The sequence below is a fragment of the Phyllostomus hastatus genome, unplaced genomic scaffold (assembly GCF_019186645.2).
Source record: "Phyllostomus hastatus isolate PE091 unplaced genomic scaffold, TTU_PhHast_1.1 phas_contig_348, whole genome shotgun sequence".
NCBI lineage: Eukaryota > Metazoa > Chordata > Mammalia > Chiroptera > Phyllostomidae > Phyllostomus > Phyllostomus hastatus.
This window is the reverse complement of record NW_025333860.1, coordinates 10,600,254-10,626,526: the sequence shown is the minus strand read 5'-3', so window position 1 is coordinate 10,626,526 and position 26,273 is coordinate 10,600,254. Positions and strand designations below refer to the sequence as shown.

The window sequence follows — 26,273 nt, the reverse complement described above, 5'->3', positions numbered from 1 at the left end:
ACAGTGGTCTTTAAAAGGTGAGTGGGAAAAGAAGAATCCTCAGAGGAGAATGAGGAATTGCCACAGAAGGAGAAGTCAGAAAGGAGAACTGTCATGGCAGCCAAGGGAATGGGACCTAGACAAGGAAGGTGTGGTTGGCAGCCAATACTGCAGAAGTCAAGTATGATAAACCAAGTCAAGTCCAATGATAAATGTGCATTGGACTGGATAATATGATGGCCGTGGGCATTGGTGATCTTAGCCAGTGCCAGACTGGGATGGGTAAAGGAAAGAATGGGAAGACCACAGGCAGAAGCAGAAAGAGCTGATGGCTTCATGAGTAGTTTGGCTGTGGGGGGGATGGGGAAGAAGCAAGGGAGATTGCAAGGGAATGTCCAGTTGAGAGTCTTTATTTATTTGAGTGAAATTGTTCTGCATTTACATGGCATTTTTCATATGAGTTCTCTGATGAATACCGGCACGTATATTCAACCTGAAACTTTCACCCCACGCGGTACATTTAAAAGGTTCCTCTCCTGTGTGGCTCTTCTGGTGGCATATGAGCTCTGAATCCAAAATAAAGCTTTTTGCGCAAGTTTGGCATGTGTGGGACTTTTTTCTTTATGAATGCTCTGATGAGAAATAAGCTCAGAAATATGAAGAAAGCGCATTGCACATTCAGGATATTTTAAGAGCTTGAATTGTGAGAACAAAAGCAAAATTTCTCCACAATCTGCAGTGTTCAGAGTTGTCTTCATGGCCCTTCTTGGGGGGGCAAGACGTCACGGCTGTCTGAAGCATTTTGTGTACTGTGTATGCCGGAACTGGCTGGCTGATATGTGCGTATTCTCAGGCAAAGCAAGATTTGTTTTCTGACCAAAATATTTACCAGAGTTGGTACATTCACAGGCTTTTTTGGTCAGTGTGGGTTTCTTTGATGCTGTGCTAACCCTGGCAATCATGTAAAACCTCTTCCACGTATGCTCCACGGGGAGGGTTGCTCCTTTATGTGGACTCACATGTGCTGAGACAGATGTGAGCGCTGGCGGAGGCTGCTGCTGCTGCACTCAGCACACTCACCAGGCTTCTTGCCAACATGGATTCTCCTGTGTGTCCTCGGGTTTGCTCCATGACTGAAAGTCTTCTCACAGGCATCATCGTTATACTTTTTCTCTCTTGAGTGAGTTTTCTGATGCAAAAGAAGGGATGAATTATCACAGAAGCTTTGGTCACATTCAGGACACTTGTGTGAATTGGAATTCCTGGCTTCTTCCCTGGGAAATTCAAGAATTTCAGAGAGCGCTCTGGCTCTTAAACACTGAGATACAGGTAGTTCTATTAATGGGGTGTGGCTTTCAACATTAACTAAAAGGCTTATGAACCTTTTCTTGCAAGAGGAAAGTCCACCTGACATTTTTCTTTCAAAGACCCCAATTTCACCCTCAGAGGATTTTTCTGGGTAACAGACAAGGGGCACATCAGTGGAGTATTTTTCCAAGGAAATTCTTCAAGTCCTTTAGAGTCTAGACTTAACTGCTGACCATTCTCAGCTTTGCTTTCCCCTCCTGGGCCCTGGTTGTTATGAGCGTAGATGCCATCTCAGTGTGGGAGTGCCTTCAAGACACCACAGGGACTTTTCAGGTCAGAGCATTCTGGAACTAATGATTTTGGAAAAACTCTTATTACATAGGTAGAAGCAGCAGAAAGCGACCCCCAGTGGAAACTAGGGATTGAGACTCATGGCCACTGTGAGTCTTTCATGCTCCCAACCTCCCCAACCAAGCTGCATCTTTATTGTCTTTTAGGATGAAGAGATTTGTGACTGTTTACATGCTGATTGAGTGAAGGAAAGGTTGAAGGCACAGGGCAGAGAGAGGGTGATTGATGAGGGCGAGGGAGAGGTGAGAGAGAGAGACTCTAGAGCACAGAGCACAACTTCCAGAACGCACAGCTTTAGATAAGGGCAGACAGATGTCTCTGTTACTGAGACAAAGATACAGATAAGGTTGCAGGTGGCCACGGAGGAATGGGAGGCTTCGTGTCTGGTATTTTCTAATTGCTCTGCGTGGAAGGAGGCAAAGCCATCTGTTGAGAGTGAGGGCTGGGTGGGTTGAGGAGAAGGTGAAAGTTTTCTGGATAAGGATGGAGATAATGGGTATGTTAAATAAAAACAATGTAACTTCTACAACTGAAGTCTTTTCTAAAGTAAGGTTTACTGAGCCAAAATGCTAACCACAAGAAGACCTGACTTGGGGCCAGGAGTCTAAATGCCCTAGCAGAGTGGCTAGGCAGAAAAGACAGCATGCCCATCACCTTGGAATTTGCAAGCATTTTTATGCATCAAGTAGGGGGAAGTGGGAAGAAAGATATAAGCCATATAAATGAATTTGCAGTAGTTATAAGAAAATGGGTAGGGGAAGGTGAAGCGGGGTTGGCTCTGGGGTAGGAACAGGGCCAGTGTAAAGACATGTCCGCTCCTGCACGTAAGCTGTGGGTAGCAGTCCGGAAAGCCCATGTGTAACAGGCGAGGCTCCTAGCTAAAATCATCTGTGGAAATAGCCACTTGGAAATTAATCCAAAATTCCAACAGGCAATGGAAGGAATGTGAGCAGTATTTTGTTGGCTGGTCACCCATTAAAAGACTAACAATTCTACCTCTCTCCTTCTCCGGCCACTATAATATAATTTAGAGCATCTCAGAATTTTCTCCTGGTCAGATGTTAGTAGTAGCTCCTACCATTAGAGAGTTAGGTTATTACAAACTTTCACGATTGTAAACAGAACAGAGAAGGTATGATTGACTAAAAATGAACTTGAATTATTTATTTTAAATATTTTATGTTCTATTACACTTGTCCCAATTTTTTCCCCTTTGCTCTCCTGTGCTCACCCCCCCTCCCCCCGGCTCCCACAGTCAGTCCCCACCCTGTTGCTCATGTTCATGGGTCACTCATGTATGTTCCTTAACTAGTCCCTTCCCTTTCTTTCCACCCTTACCCTCCTCCTGCCTCCCCTCTTGTTGCTGTCCTTCTGTTCCTTGTTTCCATGCCTCTGGTTCTATTTTGCTAATTTGTTTGTTTTGTTCATTAGGTTCTGCTTATAGGTGAGTTCATGCAGTATTTGTTTTTCACCACCTGGCTTATTTTACTTAGCATAATGCTCTCCAGTTCCATCCATGCTGATGGGAAAAGTAGGAACTCCTTCTATCTTTCTGCTGCATAGAAATTTACACTCCATTGTGTAAATGAACCAGTTTTTTGATCCACTCATTTACTGATGGACACTTAGGCTGTTTCTAGCACTTGGCTATTGTAAATTGTGCTGCTGTGAACATTGGGGTGCATAGGTTCTTTTGAATTGATGTTTCAGGACTCTTAGGGTATAGCCCCAGCAGTGGAATTGCTGGCTCAAAAGGCAGTTCTACTTTTAATTTTTTGAGGAAATTCCATAATGTTTTCCACAGTGGCTGCACCAGTTTGCATTCCCACCAACAGTGCACTAGGGTTCCCCTTTCCCCACAATCTCGCCAGCACTTTTTGTTTGTTGATTTGTTTATGATGGCCATTCTGATGGTGTGAAATGGTATCTCATTGTGGTTTTAATTTGCATCTCCCTGATAACTAGTGATGTTAAGCATCCTTTCATATGTCTCTGGGCCCTCTGTATGTCCTCCTTGGAGGAGTGTCTGTTTAGGTCCTTTGCCCATATTTTCAAAAAGATTTTATTTATTTATGTTTAGAGGGAGGGAATGGGGAGAGAAAGAGAAGGAGAGAAACATCAATGTGTGGTTGCCTCTTGTATGGCCCCTACTGGGGACCTGGCCCACAATGCAGGCATGTGCTCCACAACCTAGGCACGTGCTCTGGAATCAAACCAGTGATCCTTTGGTTTGCAGTCTAGTACTCAGTCCACTGAGCCACATCAGCTAAGACCTTTGCCCATTTTTTAATTGGATTGTTTGTCTTTCTAATGTGGAGTCGTGTGAGTTCTTTATATATTTTGGAAATTAAACCCTTGTTGAAGTATCATTGGCAAACATATTTTTCCATGTAGTTGATTCCCTTTTCATTTTGCTGATGTTTTCTTTAGTTGTGCAGAAGATTTTTAATTTGATGTTGTCACATTTGATTATTCTTTCCTTTATATCCCTTGCTCTAGGGGACATATCAGTGACAATATTGCTGTGTGGGATATCTGAAATTTTCCTGCCTATATTCTCATCTAGGACTTTTATGGTGTTGTGACTTATATTTAAGTCTTTTATCCACCTTGAGTTTATTTTTGTGCATGGTGTAAGTTGGTGGTCTAGTTTCAAATATGTCATGGGTATTTTAATAAGGATTGCATTGACTCTATAGATTTCTTTGGGTAGTATGACATTTTTACATGTAGCTGTCCAGATCTCCCAACACCATTTGTTGAAAAGGCTATTTTTACTCCATTTTATGCTCCTGCCCTCTTTGTGAAATATTAATTGAACATAGAGACATGGGTTTATTTCTGGGCTCTCTATTCTGTTCAATCAACCTTTGTGTCTGTTCTTATGCCAGTATGAGGTAGTTGTGATTACAACAGCCTTGCAATATAGTTTGATATCAGGTATTGTGATCCCTCCTACTTTCTTTCTCTTCTGCGAGGTTGCTGAGGCTATTTGGGGTCATTTATGGTTCCATATAAATTTTTGAAATATTTGTTCTGTATCTGTGAAATATGCCATTGGTCTTTTAATAGGGATTGCATTGAATCTATAAATTTCTTTGGGTAGTATGACATTTTAATGATGTTAATTCTTTCAATCCATGACCATGGTATATGCTTCCATTTATTTGAATCTTCCTTAATTTCTTTTCTCAGTGTTCTGTAGTTTTCTGAGTATAGGCCTTTTATATCCTTGGTTAAATTTATTCTCAGGTACTTTATTTTTAATGTTGCTATAGTAAATGGGATTTTTTCCCCTGGTTTCTGTTTCTGGTATTTCATTGTTGGTGTGCAGAAATATCCTTGATTTATGAATATTGACCTTATTTCCTGCTATGTTGCTAAAATCACTAATTAGGTAAAATAGTTTTTTGGTGGAGACTGTAGGGTTTCTGTGTATACTATCATGTCATCTGCAAATAATGACAATTTTACTTTATCCTTTTTAATTTGGATGCCTTTTATTTCTTTTTCTTGTCTGATCACTGTGGCTAGAACTTCCAATACTATGTTGAAGAAAACTGGTGAAAGTGGGCACCCTTGTTTTGTTCCTGATATTAGTGGGAAAACTTTCAGTTTTTGCCTGTTGAGTATGATGTTAGCTGTAGGTCTCTCATATATGGTCTTTATTATGTTGAGGTATATTCCCTCTACTCCCACTTTGCTGAGTGTTATTATCATAAATGGGTGCTGTACCTTATCAAATGCTTTTTCCACATCTATTTATATGCTCATATGATTTTTGTCTTTCCTTTTGTTTATATGATGTATTACATTTATTGATTTGTGAATATTGTACCATCCTTGCATCCCTGGGATGAATCCCACTGGATCATGGTGTATGATCTTTTTAATGTATTGCATCAACAAGATTGCCAATATTTTGTTGAGGATTTTAGCATCTATGTTCATCATAGATGTTGACTTGAGTTTTCTTTCTTGTGTTTTTACTTGGTTTTGGAATTAGGATAATACTGGCCTCATAAAAAGAGTTTGGGAGTCTTTCCTCTTCTTGAATTTTTTGGAATCATTTGAGGAGAGGAGTTCTTTAAATGTTAGGTAAGATTCACCTGTGAAGCCATTTGGTTCAGGGCCTTTGTGTGCTTGGAGTTTTTTGATTACTGGTTCAATTTCACTGGTTGTTATTGGTCTGTGCAGGCTTTTTACTGGTTCTTGATTCAGTTTGGAAGACTGTATGTTTCTAGAAATTTGTCCATTTCTCCTAGGTTGTCAAATTTCTTGGCATAGGGTTGTTCATAGTAATTTCTTACAATCCTTTGTATTTTGTGGTATCAGTTGTAACTTTGCTTTCATTTCTGATTTTATTTATTTGGGTCCTCTCTCTTTTCTTCTTGATGAGTCTGGTTAAAAGTTTGTCAATTTTGTTTATTTTTTCAAAGAACCAGCTCCTGGATTTATTGATCTTTTCAATTGTTTTTTAGTCTCTATGTCATTTAATTCTGCTCTGATATTGATTACTTCCTTCCACTTGCTCTGGGCTTTGTTTGTTGTTGTTACTCTAGTTATTGTAGATATAGGGTTAGTTTGTTTATCTGATGTTTTTCTGTCTTCTTTAGGTAGGTCTATATTGCTATGAACTTCCCTCTCAGGACTGCCTTCACTGTGTCTCATAGGTTTTGGACTGTTGTGAGTTCATTTTTATTTGTTTCCAGAAACTTTTGGATTTTTTATTGGTCTCATTATTAACCCATTCATTATTTAATAGTGTGCTATTCAGTTTCCATGTATTTGAATGTTTTTGAGTTTTTTTTTAATTGAGGTTGGTTTTTAGTTTCAAGCCGTTGTGATCTGAGAAGATGCTTGATGTGATTTCAAGTTTTTTGAATTTGCTGAGGCTTGTTTTGTGTCCTACCAGGTGGCCTATCTTTGAAAATGATCCATGTGCTTTTGAAAGGAATGTAGATTTTCCTTCTTTGGTGTAAAAAGTTCTGTATGTATCAATTAAGTCTGTCTGATCTCAAGTGGCACCCAATGCCACAATATCCTTATTGACTGAATTTTTTAAAGAAAAGAGAAACCCTTTCAATAATTTTCAGGAAGAGATTTAAGGAGAGTAGCTTCAAAGTTAGTAATATTTGAAAAAAAATCAGAACTGGTGTCAATATTTTCCAATCAAATTTTTATATCAACTACTAAATTATTTTACATTGATTAATTTGCTTTTAGACAAATTGTTTTTGGCCAAGTTTCTCTCTATGAAGTTAACTTTTGGTTGAGTCACTTGGAGTTGGGTTTTACAGGACAGATGTAAAGTTTGGACAAATAAACATGAGAGCTGGTTGGCCAGTCATATATCTCTTCCTCAAATTTCATTTTTTGAGCCACAGCACTTACCTTTTGGTGTGAAATAGGAGAAGTTTGATAGCTATGTCACCAAACTAAGGGGGCTCATTCTCCTATACACATCAAAGCCCAGTCAAACATGAATAGGAGTTTGCAGGAAAGAAAGTAGAGGCTTGTTTAAGGAAATGGCACCAATACTGGAGTAACAGGTGAGTAAGTGCTCTAAGACCTGGCTCCCCAAGGTGTTCTAGGGGATGGGTTGTTACATTGTATAAAAATTATTAATCATGTTGGCTAAGGGAGTTAGACTCATAGTCTCCACTGATTGGTTGGAGCCAGGGTGGGGGGTAGTTGACCATTTCATCTAGTTCCGAAGTCAGCCATGTAGTTGTTCTGTTTGGTTTCTCAAGGATGTGGTTGGTGGGGTCGTTCTGTTTTCCTGGGTCTGGTGTTGAAACACCAGTGAAGCCTAGATATTATCTTTAGTTTGACCAAAATTCTGTTTTTGTGGTCAGCAGACCCTAAGATTGTATAATGCTGACCAGAACTTAACTGTCCTGAGGGCTTAATGATTAAGGGAGTGGGTGTGCAAGGAAGGAGAGAGGCTGGTGTGTCACGGTGCTGGATTGAATTAAGAGAAAGAAGAAAAGGTCATATTAAAAAAAGGAAATTTCTTTGTGCTTATGGTTAGAAAATATGAAAACTTTAGGCAGCTATTTCTTATTTAGAAACAGAAGTGCCAGCCTACCCACCCAGATGTCTCAGAGACACCAGTGTCACACAATTGTTGATTGTTCAGTGGGTCTGATTTCTAGAAACTTCTCAAAACTTCAAATCTCAGTGTGGGAAATACTATTATAAATAAGTTTTCTATATTATACAGTTGGAACAGTAAATAACTACCAGTTAATAGAGAGGACAAAATCATTCACAAATGATGCTAAAATAACCAAATTTTAGTAAACACTGAAGACTTGTAAAAAAGTAATTATTTAAACAGGAATCTACATTTTTTAAAACTCTACAGGTATGAAATATGAGCTTAAAGGCTATAATTGTCACATATTCCTTGATTTTAAAGATAAAACAATTTCTGGACATTTAGAACAGGTCCTTTGAGTCAAAGAATACATATGCATGAAGAGGAGATTTCCATCGTAAAATCTTTACACAAGTCGGAAGCAGTGGTGGAAAGTGCACATCCTGCTTCCATTTCAAGTGCCAGCAGAGGTTCTCTGAAGGACACCAGTGTGTGAGGCAGAAAGACTCAGCCTTTCCTGGGCTCCTAGGAGCCTCTGTGAACCCCCGTCACTCCAGAGTCCTTATGCCCACAGCCTCGCTTCCCACTGAGCCTCTCTTCTCCCAGTGCGCTGCATATTTGAGTCACCCTGTGAAGCCACGCTCTGCACACGCAAAATTGTGAATGGTAAACAGTTCGGTGATAGCCAGGGCTGAAAGTGGGAGAGGAGACTCTGAATATAGAAAAAAATATTGATCACCAGGCAACTCAAGAATCTGGATAGGAGGCAGAGGACAAGTAAACAAAGACTTTAACTATTTGGATTTAGTTGAAATCAAGGGCTGGATGACACAAGTAAGGGACCTTCTCTGAACTAGGGTGGAAGCTGGCAGCCAGGGCCAAGTCTCACTTCTTCGTGGGAAACCACTAGAGAGCAGCTCCGCCACTATCTGGGAAGTCCAGGACTTTATTGTGGACTGTACACACCACCCTAAGCTGCAATATGAACTAGGGACTTAATTATTTTCTTGTTTACACATGGGTTATGTATTTAATTTCTTGTTTTTATGGGTTTTCCGCAAGCTTGGGGGAGAGACAATAAATTCTAAGCTAATATAACAAAAAATATATAACAAATTCTTAAGAACAAAAAACTTTAAATGCTTATTACCACACTAACTTATAAACTGTAGGCTCAGCGGGAAGCGAGACTGTGGGCATAAGGACTCTGGAGTGACGGGGGTTCACAGAGGCTCCTAGGAGCCCAGGAAAGGCTGAGTCTTTCTGCCTCACACACTGGTGACCTTCAGACAGCCTCTGCTGGCACTTGAAATGGAAGCAGGATGTGCACTTTCCACCACTGCTTCCGACTTGTGTAAAGATTTTACGATGGAAATCTCCTCTTCATGCATATGTATTCTTTTATTTAAAAGACATGTTTTAAATGTCCAGAAATTGTTTTATCTTTAAAATCAAGGAATATGTGACAATTATAGCCTTTAAGCTCATATTTCATACCTGTAGAGTTCAGATAAATGTCCTTAACAGCAGTTTTTATTTGAATTTCTTGCTACCTTGACCTGATTAGCTCCCACTTTGCTTCTTGGCAATTTCTGCCCCTAAGTTCTGTCCAGAAACTTCTATTTGAAGACCACACTTTTCTTTATAAAATTTCCAGAATGTTTTCTTTTTTACAATTTGTCACCACAGACTTTCTTTCTAATATTTGCTATTCTTTGAGCATCTCTGCCAGCAAAGTAGCAGCTGTGCGGTTGCTCAGAGTGAGTGAGATTAAATGTAGTGAGCCCCGCTGATCCGAGTGCTCTTTAGTGATACAACTAACTGTTCTTCAGCAAGTGGGCCTCGGCTCAACATTGTACCTTATGTTTTCCCAGGGCGAGGATGAAAAGTCAGAACGAGATTGATCTTAGCTTCTCTACCTCTGTTTTTGTTTCATTGAGTGTGAATCAGCCATCAGTCTCAAGTGAGGATCTTTCTTGTAAAAAGTTCTGCAAGGTAATTTTACCTCTTGAGAGTCTTCAAAGTTGTCCTCTCATTATCTAATTAATATTTGACAGATAATTGTAGGACAAACCGAATATTCAGCAGCTACTACAAAATGTTATGTACCAGGAATTAAACCAGTCTTTGAGACAGAGACAAACAAGGTACTGTTCTTGCTCACCAGGAGCTCACAGTTTGTTGGGGAAAACAAATACATTTAATGCCAGAGTAGTGCTAACCTGGTCTGAGGAGTTACCCAGGGCTTCACAGCAGGTGTTTTAGTAGGTTAGGCATGGAAAGATGATTTGGACTTTGTCGAGCAATATAGAAAGTTGTGTTTGAGTATTGGTAAGATCTGTTGACTTAATAACAAGAAGCCTTGTATCTCAAGTTAATCACTTAAAATACAAGCATTAGGTAGGTAGAGCCAGATTCCAGGTTGTATAGACACTTACTATCCTTCCAGTCTAGGGTAACACATGCACGTTCTCTGGTTATGGATCTGCCTATTTGCTCAGCCCCACAGGTCCCAGTGGCACCGCATGTTGCCCTGGGGCCCTGAACACTGTGCTTGGGCCAGAGCAGGCATACGATCGAGCTGGGGCTGCCAGAAACTTTCCCCGCCTCTGACCACAGAGATTGGTTTAGGTATGGATGCCTGCCCCAAGCTCCCAGAAAGAGGCCTGCCTCAGAGAATTAGGTTTGGGGAGAAGGAGCAAGAGTGTGAATAAAAGCAAGTGAGAGATGTTCCATAGGTAAAAATTAAAGTGGATCATTGACATAAAGCTATAAAACTCCTAGAAGAAAACATAGGACATAATCTTTATGACCTTGGATTAGGCAAAGATTTCTTTGATAGGACAAAATGAGTAGGAACCATAAGAGAAAAAATTTCATAAATTGGACTTTATACAGAAAGAAAGCTACTCTTTGAAATGTACTGTTAAGAAACTCAAAAGACAAGCCATAGACTTGGAGAAAACATTTGTAAAACACATATTTGATGAAGCGCTCACAAGTGGAATATAAAAACACCCTTATAACTCCATAAGAAGACAAAAATTCTCCGGAAATTGACAGAAGAGTTAAACCCTTCACTAAAGAAAAGTTATGGATGGTAAATAAGCACATGAAAAAATGCCAAACATCATTATTTATTCGGAAAATACAAGTAAGAACCACAATCCGATACCATGGCACACCTATTAGAACGGCTCGAAGTAAAGAAAGAGTGACCACACCGTGTGTTTGGAAGGGTGTGAAGCAGCTGGAACGCTCACACAGCACTAGTGGAAACAGAATGGTACAGCCACTTTGAAAAACAGTTTGAGAACTTTTTATAAAACTAAACGTACCCTTAAGATGGGACCCAGTAGTACCATTCCTAAATAGTTCCCCAAGAGAAATGAGAACATAAATGTGAATCTGCACAAAGGCCTGTATATGAATGCTCAGAGCAGCTTTACTCATTGTAGCTTCAAACTGGAAACAACTCAAATGTCCATCAGCAATGGATAAACAAACTGTGGTATAATTATGCAATGTAATATTTCTGAGTAACAAAAAGGAGCTAACCACAACTGCTCATAACAAGAATGTGAGTATATCTTAAAAGCATTATACTGTATGACTTAATTTACATGAAACTCTAGAAAAGTCAAAATGTTAGAATAGACTAGACTAGAATAAAAAACAGATCAGTGATTGCCAGGGCTGACAGTGGGGGAGGGGCCTAACTGAAAATAGCCCAATGGAACTATTTGGAGTGATCGGTATGTTCTATATTTGAGTTGTGGTGGTGGTTGCATGCCTGTATACATTTGCCAAAACTCATGAATTACATACTTAACAAAGAATAAATTTTATTCTAAATAACTGATACTTCATTAATACTGACCACCCCAAAAATGAGTGTGTGGGGGCTAGCGGCTGAGGAGCACAGGCCCTGGGAGCAGACAGGCCCTGTGTTCTGTCACAGGCACAGCAAAGTAGCAAAGTCTGGTCTGCGGGGAAAGAGGATGGAATAGCTGCACAGAAAAGGCAAAGCAGGGTGTGGGGTGATTTCTAAAGCTGTTTGAATCCCCAGTTCCAACTTGTACCTGGGGCCCAGTTGCATTCCTGCCCTCAGCTTCATTCCTGCACGGAGCTCCCTGAGCTCCGTATAATGAAGTTCCTCTTTTTGGCCTAAGCATTCTCAGTGGATTTCTGTCACTTGCCATCAAAGGGGCCCTAATGAACACGGAAATGGGCGCCTCTGCATAACACTGAAAGCAAACATTCCCCATGAATATAATCTTCAGGAGCAGAGAATTTCTTGGCATTTTCCACAAGCAAGATGTGTTTGAGACACTGCCCTTGTTAGGATTTCCTAAGGAGATTGCAGAAGGAACACTGTACTGGGTGGGGGTGGGACCTCAGGGTCTAGGCCTGTCTCCATGACACACTAGCTGTGCAGTGTCTATGAGTCTCCTTCTCTCTCTGAACTTTCACTTTCTTACACGTAAAAAGAGGAATTAAACTGGATTCATGGTTTGCAAGCTTCTTATCCAAGTTAGCCTGATGCACAAAACAGGAATGAGTCAAACTGCTCTTGTTGATGATGGGGGAGGCCTCAATCTACACACTTGGAGTCCAGGAGTGAAGCCGTTTGTGGGGATGGATCGCAGTGTTTGAAGATGAAAGAGTGGGAAGTTGTCTGTATTAGCTGGAATATAAATATAGGGACTAAGAATGTAAGCATACCTCTGAGATAATGACAGAAGGAGCTTGCCTAGAAGTAAATGTTTGGAGCTAAAGTCTAAGTCATGCTCAGAGCATGACTGTCTGTTATCCTTCATCCTAGGGCTGCACTTCTTTCTACTGAGCTCTTTCTGTGCAACTCCTAATAAAGTGCAGCCACGAGCTTCATGAGGGAAGGAGCCAAATCTGTCTTGTTTACCGATTCTTTCATGCTTCAGCACCCCCAGTGCACACCACAGTTCCATGAGGGCATCTCTGTCATCAGCAGCTCACTGAAGGAGCCGAGCACTCTCTGGATGTTCAGCCCCTGCCTCCCAGGAGCACCAAGCAGCTGCTACTAACTTCTCCTCCTGTTCTTCCCACCAGCCTTTTATATTTCAGGGAAGGCACGAGGAGGGAGAAACAGTAAAGCTGACTTATAGTGTCACCAGGGCCTTTTTCCTCTAGTTCTGTCCCTAGTGGACCTCATGTGAAAATGGAGCTGCTGGTGGAGAGAAAACCTATTCATATCTAACTGTGGCAGAGAGGTCAATGGTCCTCCAACAGTTTGTGCTCCTCCTCCTGCTATGTGACTGGTAAGTGGTTGTCTAGCCAACGATTACATTTCCCAGCACCCCTTGCTTCTTGGCAAGGTCCTATAACTAGTCCTTGCCAATGAAATGAGAGGGAAAGTGACTTGTGTCCCTTATGGATTGTTTGTCACTGGCTTGTTTGCCCTCAGATCTACTTCCTTGCCTGTTCCTTGCTCTGCTTGTTCTGTAGGGGACTGTCCCTGACAACAGCAATGCTTTAGGCTTTCTGTCCCTGTCTGGGCTAGGTTGGGGGGTGGGGCACTGGCAGGAGTTTGGAGGGAGGGAAAAAGGGAGGAAGAAGACAGGATATTTCAGTTTTGGTCTTTTTGCTTCCGGTGACATCTCTGTGGTCTCAGTTCACAACTAAAAGCCTTTAATAGCCCCTCTTCCATGTCTCAGTTGCCCAGAAATCTTCTCTGTGGCTCGAAATTGGTGAGTGGGCTGGCTTTTGCAGTCCTGGGATGGGAGCTAGTCCTTGCTGCTGCTAATCTCTAGACTGCCTAAGGCCCCCTGCTTGGCTTTTCAGCTCTTGAAATTGCCCATATGAAGTGGTCTTTTTTTTTTTTCCTGATTACCTGGCTTGCACATTTCTGCTAAGATCCTGACTAATAAAAAGGCCAAGGTGGGGAAGAAGCAGGCACAGTCTTTCTCCTCTCCCTTCCCCCATCTCCTGGCTGGGGCCCAAGGGGAAGTGGAACCACAGGATGGGAGGAGCCTGGGTTCCTGTGGAGGAGAGCCACCTGCAGGCCAGAAACTCCCACATCAAATGGTTGTGAGTCAAAAATGAGATGCTATGTTGTCAAGCCACTGAAAAGTTGAGGTTTTAAATTTTTATTTATTTACTTTTTTATTGCAGTAGCTAGCCTTACTCTGATATCCTAACCAAAATGGGAGTGGAAATCTCAGACGCCTTTCTCCTTGGCCTCAGGGATGCTGCTGTTGGACATCAGTCTGAGGGGTGGTGTCTGAGTCCCCTCCAAGCTCTGTGACTCTGTCTGTGCGTTCCCTGTGAGAACATCCTGAGTAAGGCGACAGATTATAAAAATACGGATGACCAAACTCTAACATTCTGTATTTCTAAGTTATTTTACGTGTGAAATAATTAATTAGTTCTTCTATCAGCGAATTAACTCATGAATTTCTCAAAGTGTTTCCCAGTGGCCTGGAGTTTATGCAAACCTTTGCTAGGCGCTGAGTTACCACTTCTAGATTTCAGTAAGGCAGGCTCAGAGGAAGGGCTTGGCTGTCACTGGGCTCTGGATGAGAGAGAATTCGAATAAAAAAATGTAAGTAGAAACCACAGACCTCCCAGGTACTGATTCTCTGTGGCTTTTGATGGTACCTTGGTCAAATTCATCATTCTGAGGCTTAGTGAAGTGCTAGAAAACCTGGTAGGCATTTTTTCTTGGTAGTGTTTTGTGTTGTTCAGAGCAGCTAGCGCCATGTAGCAGTCTCAGTTTTTTGGTTGTAAGTCACAGGATTCTACTGTGCCATATGTTTTTTTTTGTGAGTGAGAAATATGGTTGGTGTGATGGACAAACTTAGCCGTGGTTTTTTTCTGGCCCCTTTCCTGGCCCCTTTCCTGACCCAAATATGTAAGCGAATCATTACCCGTCATGGACTGGAGAGAGGCTCATCCAGGGCCCGATTCAGACTCTCCAGGGGTCCCATGTGTGGGGTACACGTTTGCCCTGGGCCATTTGTTGCCCTGGGTCAGCTGGCCCTGGGTCAAGCAGGGCTGAGGAGCACCATAGGGGACATCAGATCTGGCAGGGCCTTGAGAAGGGTCTGGGGTGATGTCCAGGATCAGAGAAAGGCAGCTAGTGATGTGCTGACCGCCTGCTCATGGCTCTGCGGAACTCCCCGAAGGGGATGTGGGCCTCGTAGTGTCTGTAATGTCTGTGAATGTTGGGGACTGCCCTGCCTGGTCTCAGGAAGCTGTAACCCCCCGTGACTTAGGCTGAGTGAAAGACCTCGGGACCAGGAGCCACTAAGGAGACAAAACTTATTTCCCTGGCATGAATGCTGCCTGTTCTAATGCCTGGCTCTCATTGCATGATCGGAGTCAATGACGGGTAACAATTCTCTAAGAAAGAGAATGAATCTAAGACAGACATGATCACATGGGATTGCCCTGAGAGAAGGGGCTGTGGAAATGAAGGGGTGATCAGACATCAACCCCTGCCCCCTTTGGCTTTGTCAAAGCCTGAGTCTTTGTTCTTAGATGTGAGAAACCCAAGTCTCCTGGCTGCCTCTGTCTCCTGCCCTTCTCTGGCCTGCAGAAATAGGAGGGGTGGTGCAGCCCGGACCAGAAACGGTGGACCCCCGGAGTAATCAGGCCTGGGACATAGAATATGCAAGATCCTGTGAGATCTGTTTGCTGGAGGATGTTATTAGATTAGAATTTGAAGGCACAGACAAGAAACCAAAACTGCCCTTTGAGCCCTGTTAGATAAAACCCCAATCTCTGCCCAGAATCCCAGCGGGGGTTCTGTCTGCACCTTTGTAAGTCACCTACTTCTTTTGATCTTTTCTGCCAGACTGTGAATCCACAAACTAAGTCTGCTTTCTCAATAAAAATCTGCTTGGGAAGGAAGATGGCGTGCTCTCCACTAGAGAGACTGGTCATGGCACTCTCCACTAGAGAAAGTGGCCCTTCTGTCCCTATTTCCCCACAGGACCTGGTTGTCTCTGTGTATGTCTTTCTCGTGTTTTGACGAGCATCCGCAGCAGAGATGGATACTGCTGGCCGGTATCATCCACATGCGAAAAGCACAGCCAGCTGTCCAGAAGCTTCAGGGCTGCATTGTTTGGAATACTTGCTTCTTCATGGATGGCTAAGAGTTTATTTATCTTTTAAACCCCAAACATTTTATTGAACCATATGGAGTGAGAAAAAAAATGAATGGTGTGCCCAGAGCCCCCTCACAGCCCCTCTGTTCCTCTGGGCTCCGGGCCCACAGGACACATGGAGATCCAGTGGCAGAGACTGTCCCTCAGGCTCAAGTAGTCTAAGTTCCTATGATTATAACACGAACATAGAAAGATCCCTGGAAGGGTAACCCTGCAAACACTTACTGGTTCTTTCCACTATGAAAACAGAGGAAAAGGGGGAGGGGTTGTTTCCTAGGACCCTCTGGGTGAAGTCCTGGGGCAGGAGCCTCTGAGGCAGCAGTGAGGATTGAAAGGAGTGTGACGGAATCACTCCCGGTGCTTCCAGACTCAGCCCAGTCTCCCAACCCTTTCCTTGCCAGAAGGGGTTAATAAGGCCACTGGACATACCTCCCCAACCCCCAACAATCCCTCTTCTCCTCTCTGCTTGGGAAATGATTTCTCTCCCTCTCTTTTTCATAGTTTGCTTTACATGGACATATTTCATACATCTCCCCCAGTTAAAGTATATGACTCAGTAGTGCTTAGTATATTTGCAGAGCTGAGCAATCATCACTACAGTCAACTGTAGAATATTTTTATTAACCCCAGAAGAAATTCTGCACTTCTTAGCTGTCACACCCCACCTTGCTTACACAATCCGTCCTCCTCTACCAAACTGCCCCAGACAACCAATCACTCCTTTGCTTTCGATCTCAATGGATTTGCTTACTCTGAACGATTCATATGAATGGAATCATATAATATGTGATGTTTTGTAACTAGCTTCTTTCACTTAGCCTAATGTTTTCAGGTTTATCCATGTTACAGCATGCATCAGTACTCCATTGTTTTTTACTGCAAAATAATACACCAGTGTATGGATATACCATATTTTATTTATTCATTCACTAGCTGATGGATGTTTGGGTTGTTTCTACCTCATGGCAATTGGGAATAATGCTGCTATAAGCATCTGTGTATAAACGTTCATGCAGACACATGTTTTCATTTCTCTTGGGTGTATTCTATACCTGGGACTGGGATTGCTGGTCATGAGGTAACTCTGTTTAACTATTCCCTAGGACTACTTATAAAGTTGGACTTGTTGGAAAATTCCTCATGTTTCCTTAATCCTTGTTTCTATTTTACTCTTAGAAATTTGAATTGAAAATATCTGTGTGTGTCCTGATTTTTATTGCTGAACCTTAATTCATCTCCATGAGTGTCCAGGTGTTGGGTTTAGCCGGAGTGGGTAGGAGCCCACCCCGTGTTTGTATGTTGTGTCAAGCACTCTTCCTCATTCTTCCATTTTGTTCACTGCAGGTTAGTTTCTCTCTTTGAGACTGTGGTTTGTTTTTATGTTATGAGTTATAGAAATGACAAAAGTGCAAATTCAATTCCTATTACATTAAAAACTGATTAAAATAAAATAAAATAAAAAAAACCCCCAAAAAACTGGGAGCTAAAAGCGACGGGTGATGGGGGTGTGTGGGAGGGAGTCTAGTTCCTGGGCCGGAGGCATGAGGCAGGGTGGTTGCCACCAGCCCCTCGGACCCCAGGCCACGCTCGTCCAGCGGGGCCACCTTCCAGCGCTCCTGGGCTCTCAGCGCCCTACGTGCGGCCTGGCATTCACGAGAAACACCTGCCCACAACAATTGCCAAGGGCTGAGGAGCTGTTTGAGACTCTATATCCTGTTTGGGAATTGTTTCAGATGAAATCAGTGACTCTTCCCTGCATCAAAACAATTTTTTTAAGGGAAAAAAAAAAGGAGAGCAGCAAGGAGCCTGGCTTCAGAGAAGCAGTCCCTACACAGCCGTCCCCCTGCCCAGCCGCCTACACCCTCGCCGCCGCCCCTCACCCCTGCCTGCTTCTGCCATGGGCTGCAGGACAGTAGGGAATCCCCGTGAGGAGGCCAGCTGGAGTCAGGGTGGCTGGATGCCACCTGGGCGACTTCTCCCTCCCTGCTCCTGTGTCAGCTTGTTGAGAGCTGTTAGGTGCCTGCGTGTGCTGCTGGGTGCTGGGACTATTCCTGCTGCATGGAGTTTGTAGTCCTTCACGCCTGCCTTCCTTTCTCTCCTCCTTTTCTATCTCCTCTTCATGTATCTCTTCCCCCTCTTCTTACACTTCTCTATTTTTACATGTTAAAGGAACACCATTTTTTTAAAAAGGTATTTTCATGTCCATGTTTCTTTTTCTGGACCCACACGGAAAGAATTTAGAGTTGGGAGGCTTTGGCACAGCCTGAGGGCCCACCCCGTGTCCCCAGGGACCTTGCGTTTTCCTTGGACAGGGTAAGCTGAGACCCAGGTGGGGTGTCTCCAAGGCAGTGTGGGAGCCCAGCACCGCCATGTCTATGCCTGGCACTGGCTGTGAGGGAAAGTGGTGCTGCCCAGAGGAGGAAGTGTGAATGAGTGTGTGTGTGTGTGTGTGTGTGTGTGTGTGTGTGTGTGTGTTAGGGCCCCTGGGGAGATGGGGCAGAAAAGTACTGTATGAAGTCCTTAGAAATCCCTCAAGCCCAGTTGGGCCACCCACCTCACATCTGGATGTAGCCCCAAGGTTTCCCCTCCGCAGTGCTTCCGGCCCTCTTAGAATCTCTTGTCTGAATTCCCTCAGGGTGCTGTGCATCTTAGGCATTTTCTATCCTGGGGTGTCTGGGGCCCTGCCTCTGACCAGTCTGAGCGAGGGACAGGTCCTTCTCATAGACAGATATGAATGAATGGTGTCCCTCCTGTGTGCCATCATTTTTCCTTGGAGAGAAGACACATCGTTGTCTTCTCTAGGTGAGACGCTGCCTGCTGAGTGGCCACTGGGCCTGGACGAGAGCATGGCAGGGGTTTGGCAGTGCTCTTCGCCCTGTTGGCAGTGGAGGACCCCTGTGTTTTGTTCCTGTTTTGTATTTCCAATCTTTGTGAATTGGTATTTTTCTGGTAAAATACAACAAACACTAAAAATGAAGGAACAAAACCCCAGGCATACAAAATACAAGCTCTGATTTTATTATTAGATTTGATAGATCTTAAATTGCTCTGGAACAATTATAAAACTCTTACTCCCAGTTTTTATACTTTCCCTGTTGAGGCCAGCAACAGACTGCGGGCTGGCAGCAGTCTGCAGACCACACGCTGGCCCTCGCTGCCTCCCCTGTCCCCATTGCCTGCCCATGGGAGTAGCCAACTCTTGCCTTGGCTGACTGACCCACAGGGGCACTGGCCGGCCGAGTGCAGGCTGTGGAGGTTTCTTTACAATAGAGCGCAGTTGGGAGCAGAAGTCCTAACCTGCGCCTGTTACATGTTCTAAGATTCAGGATTTCTTAGAAAGCAATTTTAGTAGTAGGGAGCTGAACCCACTCAAGCCAGTCTTAGGTGCAAAACTCATGGAATCCACAGAAAAGCCACAGTGGTAGGAAGGCAGAAGAAAGGGCAGTTCTGAGGACCTCAGCAGCCCAAGTTCATGGACCTCTGCTTAGGGCCCCATCATTAACATGGCTCAGTTGCCAGCTCCCTTGGTCTCTGTGCCTCTTGGCATAAATTTTGAGGAGAGAGATTCTGTGGATTGAATGTGGAAGAAGGTCCGCCTCAGGCCAGTTAGTGGTGGGCCAAGACATGGGGTCTCACTGCCTGTGCTCCACTCTGTAGGGCCTGTGGAAACCAACTCCCTCAGAAAGAAGTCAATGGCAGAACTGGGACCAGGAGCAGCCCTTCATGCAAGCTGCTGCCCGTGAAGGTCTGGAGTGATGGGCCAGTTATCTCAAGCAGGAGAAAGGTTTTAATCACTAAATTGCAGAGAGACATTCTAGCCTTGCCCTGTGCAATCAGCTCATCCCCATGGGTCTCTCAGTGAGCTGAAATGTTGCTTCTTTGCTCCTGGCCTAACTATTCACTTAGCAAACAGGAGTCTCTGTGGAAGGCACTGACCTGTGATTTATGTGTCATAAAAGGGCCGGGGTGTTTGGTGCCTGTACTTATCTGCTTGAGAGAAAACATTAAATGAGAGCTAATGGACCCTGGCTTCTAATGTGCCTGCTGCTTGCTTAATGCGCAGTGTACAGGGCTCCATTTCCACCTAGCTCCCAGTCCAGGCCAAGCTGATGTTCATCCTACAGATCTCAGCAAAGCTCAACCGCAGCCACAGCCAAAAGAAGTGGAACTGAAAGCCTCGGAAGCTGCTATTTGCTCCTTTCCATGCCATTGCCACTGCAGGTCTCTTGCCATGAAGATGTTCACATACAAAACTTCAGAGTTAAAATCCTAATGTGAAGTAAAAATTTAAGTTGATGACATCATTTCAAATGATGATTTAGCAATCCATAGTTCCATATGGAAGCTCCAGATGAGAGACCTCCTTAACCTTATACTGAACACTTTCTTGTTGAGTCAGGGTTCACTTGAATCCAGAACGTCTGTATTTTCTTTTAACCAGCCAAGGGGTGGTGAGTGCACAGAATTGGTTAGCTCTCCGTCTCTACCATCAGAAGACGCTAGGTGGCACTGTGGTGCAACATTAGTGCACTGCAATGCGTGTTAGCCTGCAGAAAACCAGGGAAGATTTAGTGCTCAGAAAAGTTAAATACTTTAAGAAAACAAGTACAAAAGTCACCACTTAGAGGTTGCTGTAGAGGCCTTGGGACTACAGACCATTTTATTTGGGCACTAAATGACAAAATGGCATGGATGGTGTAGAAGGGAGTATGTGCCTTGTGGTGGTTTGCAGCTTTGACACTTTAGTTAAGAATCACAACTATCTCATGTGCCTAGGAGATTAGAAAGCAGAGAGAGAAAAAAGAAAAGCCTGAGAAATCAGATAAGGTGAGATCATGTATTTTTAAATAATAATAATAATAATAATAATAATTTTATTTTGAGGGAGAATTTGGCCCGGAGTACTTAAAGTTTCTCTGGATTTATACTCTCCAATGGCCATTGAATTGAATTAATGTTAATGTAGTTAATAGTTATAAGAGTTAGAGAATTCTGCCAAGTAACATAGCTATAAGGTACTTACTCATGAGTGACAAAATGAATCAAGAAAGAAAAACTAAGTGAAATGTCATGAGACATGTCTTCTCATGGGTCACATACTCTAATATTTATTTAGGCTTATGTTAGGCCATGATACAGAGTAAATTAGCCCACCAGATTTTGATGGTTTGGGAGATACACATAAGCTTATTATCTGAACCTTATTTACTCTTAGTTTGCAAGGGTTTCTTCTATTTATTTCCATTTCTAATGGCGTTCTAAATCAATGGCTCTTAAGTGTGGTTCCTGGACCAGCTGTGTCAGCATCACTGGGGAGCTCGTTAAAGATGCAAGTGCCCAAGCCCCACCTGGATCTCCTAAAACAGAAACTCAGGATGGGGCCTGAGAAGCTGTATTTTAGCCAGTCCTCCAAGTGATGCTGATGCTGGTGCATGCTCAGATTTTAGCCAACTGCTCTAAAGGATCCCGCAAGTATCTCTGTGAAAAAAAGTGAGACTAGGTGGGTTATTCAGTAAATATTTGAGCCCCTATTGGTTTTAGCAGTGTGATAAGTGCTGGGGTTATAAGGGAGAAAATGTGGTTCCCCTCTTAAGCTGTTTATAATTGAGTGGGGAAGGAGGTATACCTACAAATATAAATGTAACAACTGCTACAGAAATATCATTCTGCCTAGGAACGAGGGAGAGGAAAGCCTGAAAGGGTGGTAGAAGACATGTGAGCAGAGTCTCCAAGGGTGAGAAGATTTAATGAGGCAGATGGGTTTGTAGCTTTCAACATTGCCTTTCATTATGACCAGGGAAGAGCCTTGTCTGCTTGAAAAGCTGAAGGAGCCAAGCATGCTGAGAGAGACCTTTTGAGTCTTCCTCCCCCTACCATTTGGTTAACGAGATGGGCTTTGCTGGCCCTCTAATTAAGAGGAACATTTGGCTGGCTTTGGCCTTTCTGAATCCCAGAATCCAATAAGATAATTAATATCTACAGAGTTCTGAGGGAAATGTTACTCAAGAATATTATACCCAGCCAAAGTATTGGTCAAGTGTAGAGACAACAGGTAAACATTATCACCCACCAACAAACTCAAGAAATACAGAATGTATTAAAACTTCTTGGGGGAAAAAAGGACTCAGTGACAAGATTCAGCCATGTAAGAGGTGAATCCAAACAAAGGACTCAGGAATGGAGTGGTCAGGAGAAGACTAGGGGTAAATCTGCACCAGGGGTTATGGGTGGAGGTGAAAGAGTATAACTTTTCCCATCTTTCTTAGCAGGAGGTTGTTTTTTAAAAATAACTCTAGTCACTTTATGCTTTTTTAAAAAAGATTTTATTTATTTTTAGAGAGGGAAGAGAGGGAGAAAGAGAGAGAGAGAGAGAAACATCAATGTGCGGTAGCAGGGGGCTGTGGCCTGCAATCCAGGCATGTGCCCTAACTAGGAATTGAACCTGCGATGCTTTGGTTTGCAGCCCGCGCTCAATCTGCTGAGCTACGCCAGCCAGGGCTGCTTTATGTTTTTTAAATAATCTTTTTATCTTAACCTGGAGAGATCTATTGAGAAATAATGCCATTTATAGCAAAGAAACTTCTATCTGGAGTTTATTTTCCTTCACTTTCTTCAGCTTCTTTTTCATCTAAGTTAAAAAAAATAAGTTTTAAAACTTTACTGTTTATCTCACTTTAATAAAATTATTTTCCTGGCTATCCACCCATCCAGCCAGCCATCCATCTAACTATCCAGCCAGACACTTAACCTTTCTACCCATCTTTGGCTAATCTCTTTCACTCTCATAGCTTTAAGTATCACCCACACCCTCATGATGTTCCATTATTTACCTCCAACCCTGATGACTCTATTGATTTTCAGATGCATCAGTCCAAAACCCACTGGACAGGTCTACCTGGACGTCTAAGGGGCACTGAAAATCCCACATGTTCAAAACCAAACTTATTTTTTTCATTTTCCAAATATAAATGTGCTGTTCTTCCTCTAGTCCTATATTTCCTATCTCAGTTCATGATATCACCATTAACTTGGTCATTCAAGTCAGAAAGTTGGAGTCATCCTGGACTCCTCACCTCCTATTCGTCCTTCCCATCCAGCCCATCAGTGAAGCTAGACTTGGAGTCATCCTAGATTTCTTACCTCTCCTCTTCATCCTGCCTACCACTGACTGAGGAAGTGTCCTCACCGGCGTCTTTGACAACAGCTTCCTAACTGATCTCTGGGCCTCCTTGGCTTTTTTCCATTTACATCCATTGTTTATATTCCTGCCAGCGTGATTTTTCTGAGTGCAAGTTGAACTTGTCACGCTCCAGCTAACATCCTTTAGTGATAAATCTCGGGCTACTGGACAGACAGCATCCCAGCCTGCTGTGATGTGAGCAACGGGTCCTGCCTGGAATTCCTTTGTGCCCTTTATGGCTTAGACGATGCCTGCTTGTTCATTGGAACATAGCTCAGGGGCTGCTTCAGAAAGGTTTTCTGGACCTTGGACTTAGTTTTTCTCTGCATGCTCCACGGTACCCTTCACATACCTCTAGTGTAGCCCTTAGCATTCAGTGTTTATGTGTTGGTCTCTGTCACTATCATTTCTGTTTCCTCTGTGTCAGGAACTGTGTCTGTGTGTGTGTTTAATCACAGTGCCTGTTATACCCCCTGGCACATAGTAGGCACACAGAGCCTATCGAAGTGAATAAACGATCCTGGTTCATCTCCCTCTCTCCCTTGGGCACAACTGGATAAACACTGCCACATTCAATAGTGCTCCGTTTTTCTGAACTCTGGGAACCCCACCTTCCTTCTGTGGATACATTCTTTCTTCAGATACGTTTATACTATTGATTAAGTTATAGCTTTCTTTTTAGAGCAAGCACATTCCAGTCACGTCTCTCTGGGCTGCATCTTACACTTCTTAATTGGGTTTCTTCATGCTTTCATTCATTAGTTCATTCATTTTAATCTGGAAGGCTGTATGTTTAAAAGGTACTGGGTTTTCAGCAAAATGGTGCATTTGGTATTACCAGCCGTCACTGTGGAGCAACAGGTGGGAGCCCCGTGGATGCCCCATGGGGTGGGATGTGTGCGTAAGACAGGAGGACAGGACCAGTGGCAGGGGAGGGCGGGAGCCCCATGTGTATGAGGAACCCAGCCACAGGAGAGTCCCCTGGGTTCTTGGGAACAGTCCAGTATTAGGTTATGAGCCTGGGTTTTGGAGGGAGGCAGGCTTGGTTTCAAATCTTCAGTTAACAGCTTAGTGGACAAGTTCCTTACTGTGAATCTCTTTAACTGTTACATGGGGGTAATAGGACCAGACCTATAGAGATGTTCTGCTGTGTGAAAGAGATAATGTTGAAAAGAGCAATGACAGGTGATAAGCATGCAAAAAATGGTAGTTTATCTCACTGTTATCATCATCACTACCATTACCACCACCACCACCACCACCACCACCACCACCACCACCATCATCATCATCATCATCATCATCATCATCATCATCATCATCATCATCTAGTGAGTGCTCAGTATCTGGACTCAGCCTGACTGGTCTTGGGTCCCCACGTCTCCTCCCCTAGGGGTGTGATTTGTTGGACAGTAATGGGAGTATGAGAAAGACCTTGTAGACATGCCATCTGCCAATTGTCATTTTTCTGCTTTCTGTGTTAGGAAAGAAACACTTTGGGTTTTTAGGTTTATACAGGGATTATTTAGCATTTTTATTCTCCAAAGGTGCTGGCATAGCTACAGTCTGTGATTCTAAGGAAAAAGCATTTAGCTGTGCCTTTCTTTGTTTGCCGGGAACATTTCTGTAGATAAGCACCCTGCACAGTAAATAAACTGCATTGTTATTACATTGCCTAGCAATTTACCTGCAACAGACGGCTGTGCCTGCTATAATGACATGATAGCTAATCCATACCCCTGCATGATTTTATCTTCTACTGAAGGAGGCTGGCAAGTTTAAAGGAGACACCCTCAAAGATCAGCTAGGGGAAACCAGTTCTGGTTTTTGTGAGTGAGTTTTTTTATAGGGGGTACACCAAAAGTCCTTTGTTTGGATTTTGAATGAATGCTTAATTTCAGAGTCAATTACCTTAAGCTTTCCACAAGTAGGTTCTACCTAAAGCTTTTGTTTGACTTAAGGAAGTCTCCGAGTCCTCAAGTCTGTGGTTAATACAGAGGAGGATTTTTTTCTTACTGCATTAAAAGTTTTGGATATGTAAAATAGCCTATCAAACATCTCATTTTAAAAGTACATAACAACTGCCTAGACTGAAAGCTTCTGGAAGGAAGAGGCTGGGTTTGGACTCCTCAGGAGGCTGTGCCCCTCCCCCTCCTGGAAAAGGCACCATCATGGAGTTCAACTTGGGTTCAGCTCCTGGCTTTAGCCAATATCAGCCCTATGACCTTGGGCAAGTTGTTTATATTTCTGTAATATATATTTTTGCTGTTGTCCTAAAGCTGATTTAAGGCAATACTAGGGCAGTTTTTAGTAATTATTTTCCTAAATGGTATCAGATACCTTTCATGGCCTAAATATTACTGGCAGTACTTATAATAAGGACAAGAATTGTTTCAGATTTGGGAAGCTTGTTGTAGTGATACCAATTGCTTTCCCTTCACTCATTACCCCCTGACCTTTCTCCTAGGAGAGAAAAGGGGCCTCACTCCTCCTGGAGGTGGAGAGGTGGGGTGACTGCTTTCAGGCGGACTATTTATATCTCCCTAATCTATTTCTCTGCATCTCCAGAAGCACCAGCAGCTAACATTTGTTGAAGGCTTATAGCAGGCCAGGCACTCCACAGCCATGATCTCATTTAATCCCCACTAAAACCATTATTACTGCCATTTTACAGGTGGGGAATTTGATGCTTAAAGGGGTGAAGCAAATTATCTAAGGTCACACAGCTAATTAGCGTTAGAGTCAGGCCTAATCTTTCCCCCAGACTCCTATGGAGGACTGGCAGGGGGACGAACGACATGTCTTCCCAGTATCTCGCTTCCCTCAGGTTAATCTCTTCTTCACCTGAAACAACTTGAGCTTTTGCAAAAGGAAACCCAACACCTCCTTCCATGACCCTCCCTTTCCCCACTTGTCCATAATCTGTACAATCTTGCTTCTGCCTACCCTGCCCCCTCTCCTGTCTCAGGTGGCACCACCCTGCCCTTGATTTTTGTGAGCTTCTTTCAGTTCCGGGATATGTCACCTCTCCTTTGTCCTCCGAGTCTTCATAGATGTGGTCCCTCTGGCTGGAACAGCCCCCTCCTCTCTGTGCCTCTGGGACCCATTCACTCTTCCTTATCCTTTCCTTCTCAGCCTTCTTCTGCAAGAGAAAGAGGGCGTCATTCCTCCTGCTGATGTAGGATGCTGCTTCCTGGTGGACCAT

The 26,273-nt window shown here is 43.2% G+C and overlaps 1 pseudogene; it reads right to left on the bottom strand.

Moving 5' to 3' along the window:
- Nucleotides 1-417: 417 nt before the first annotated feature.
- Nucleotides 418-26,273, bottom strand: LOC123820430 (annotated as a pseudogene).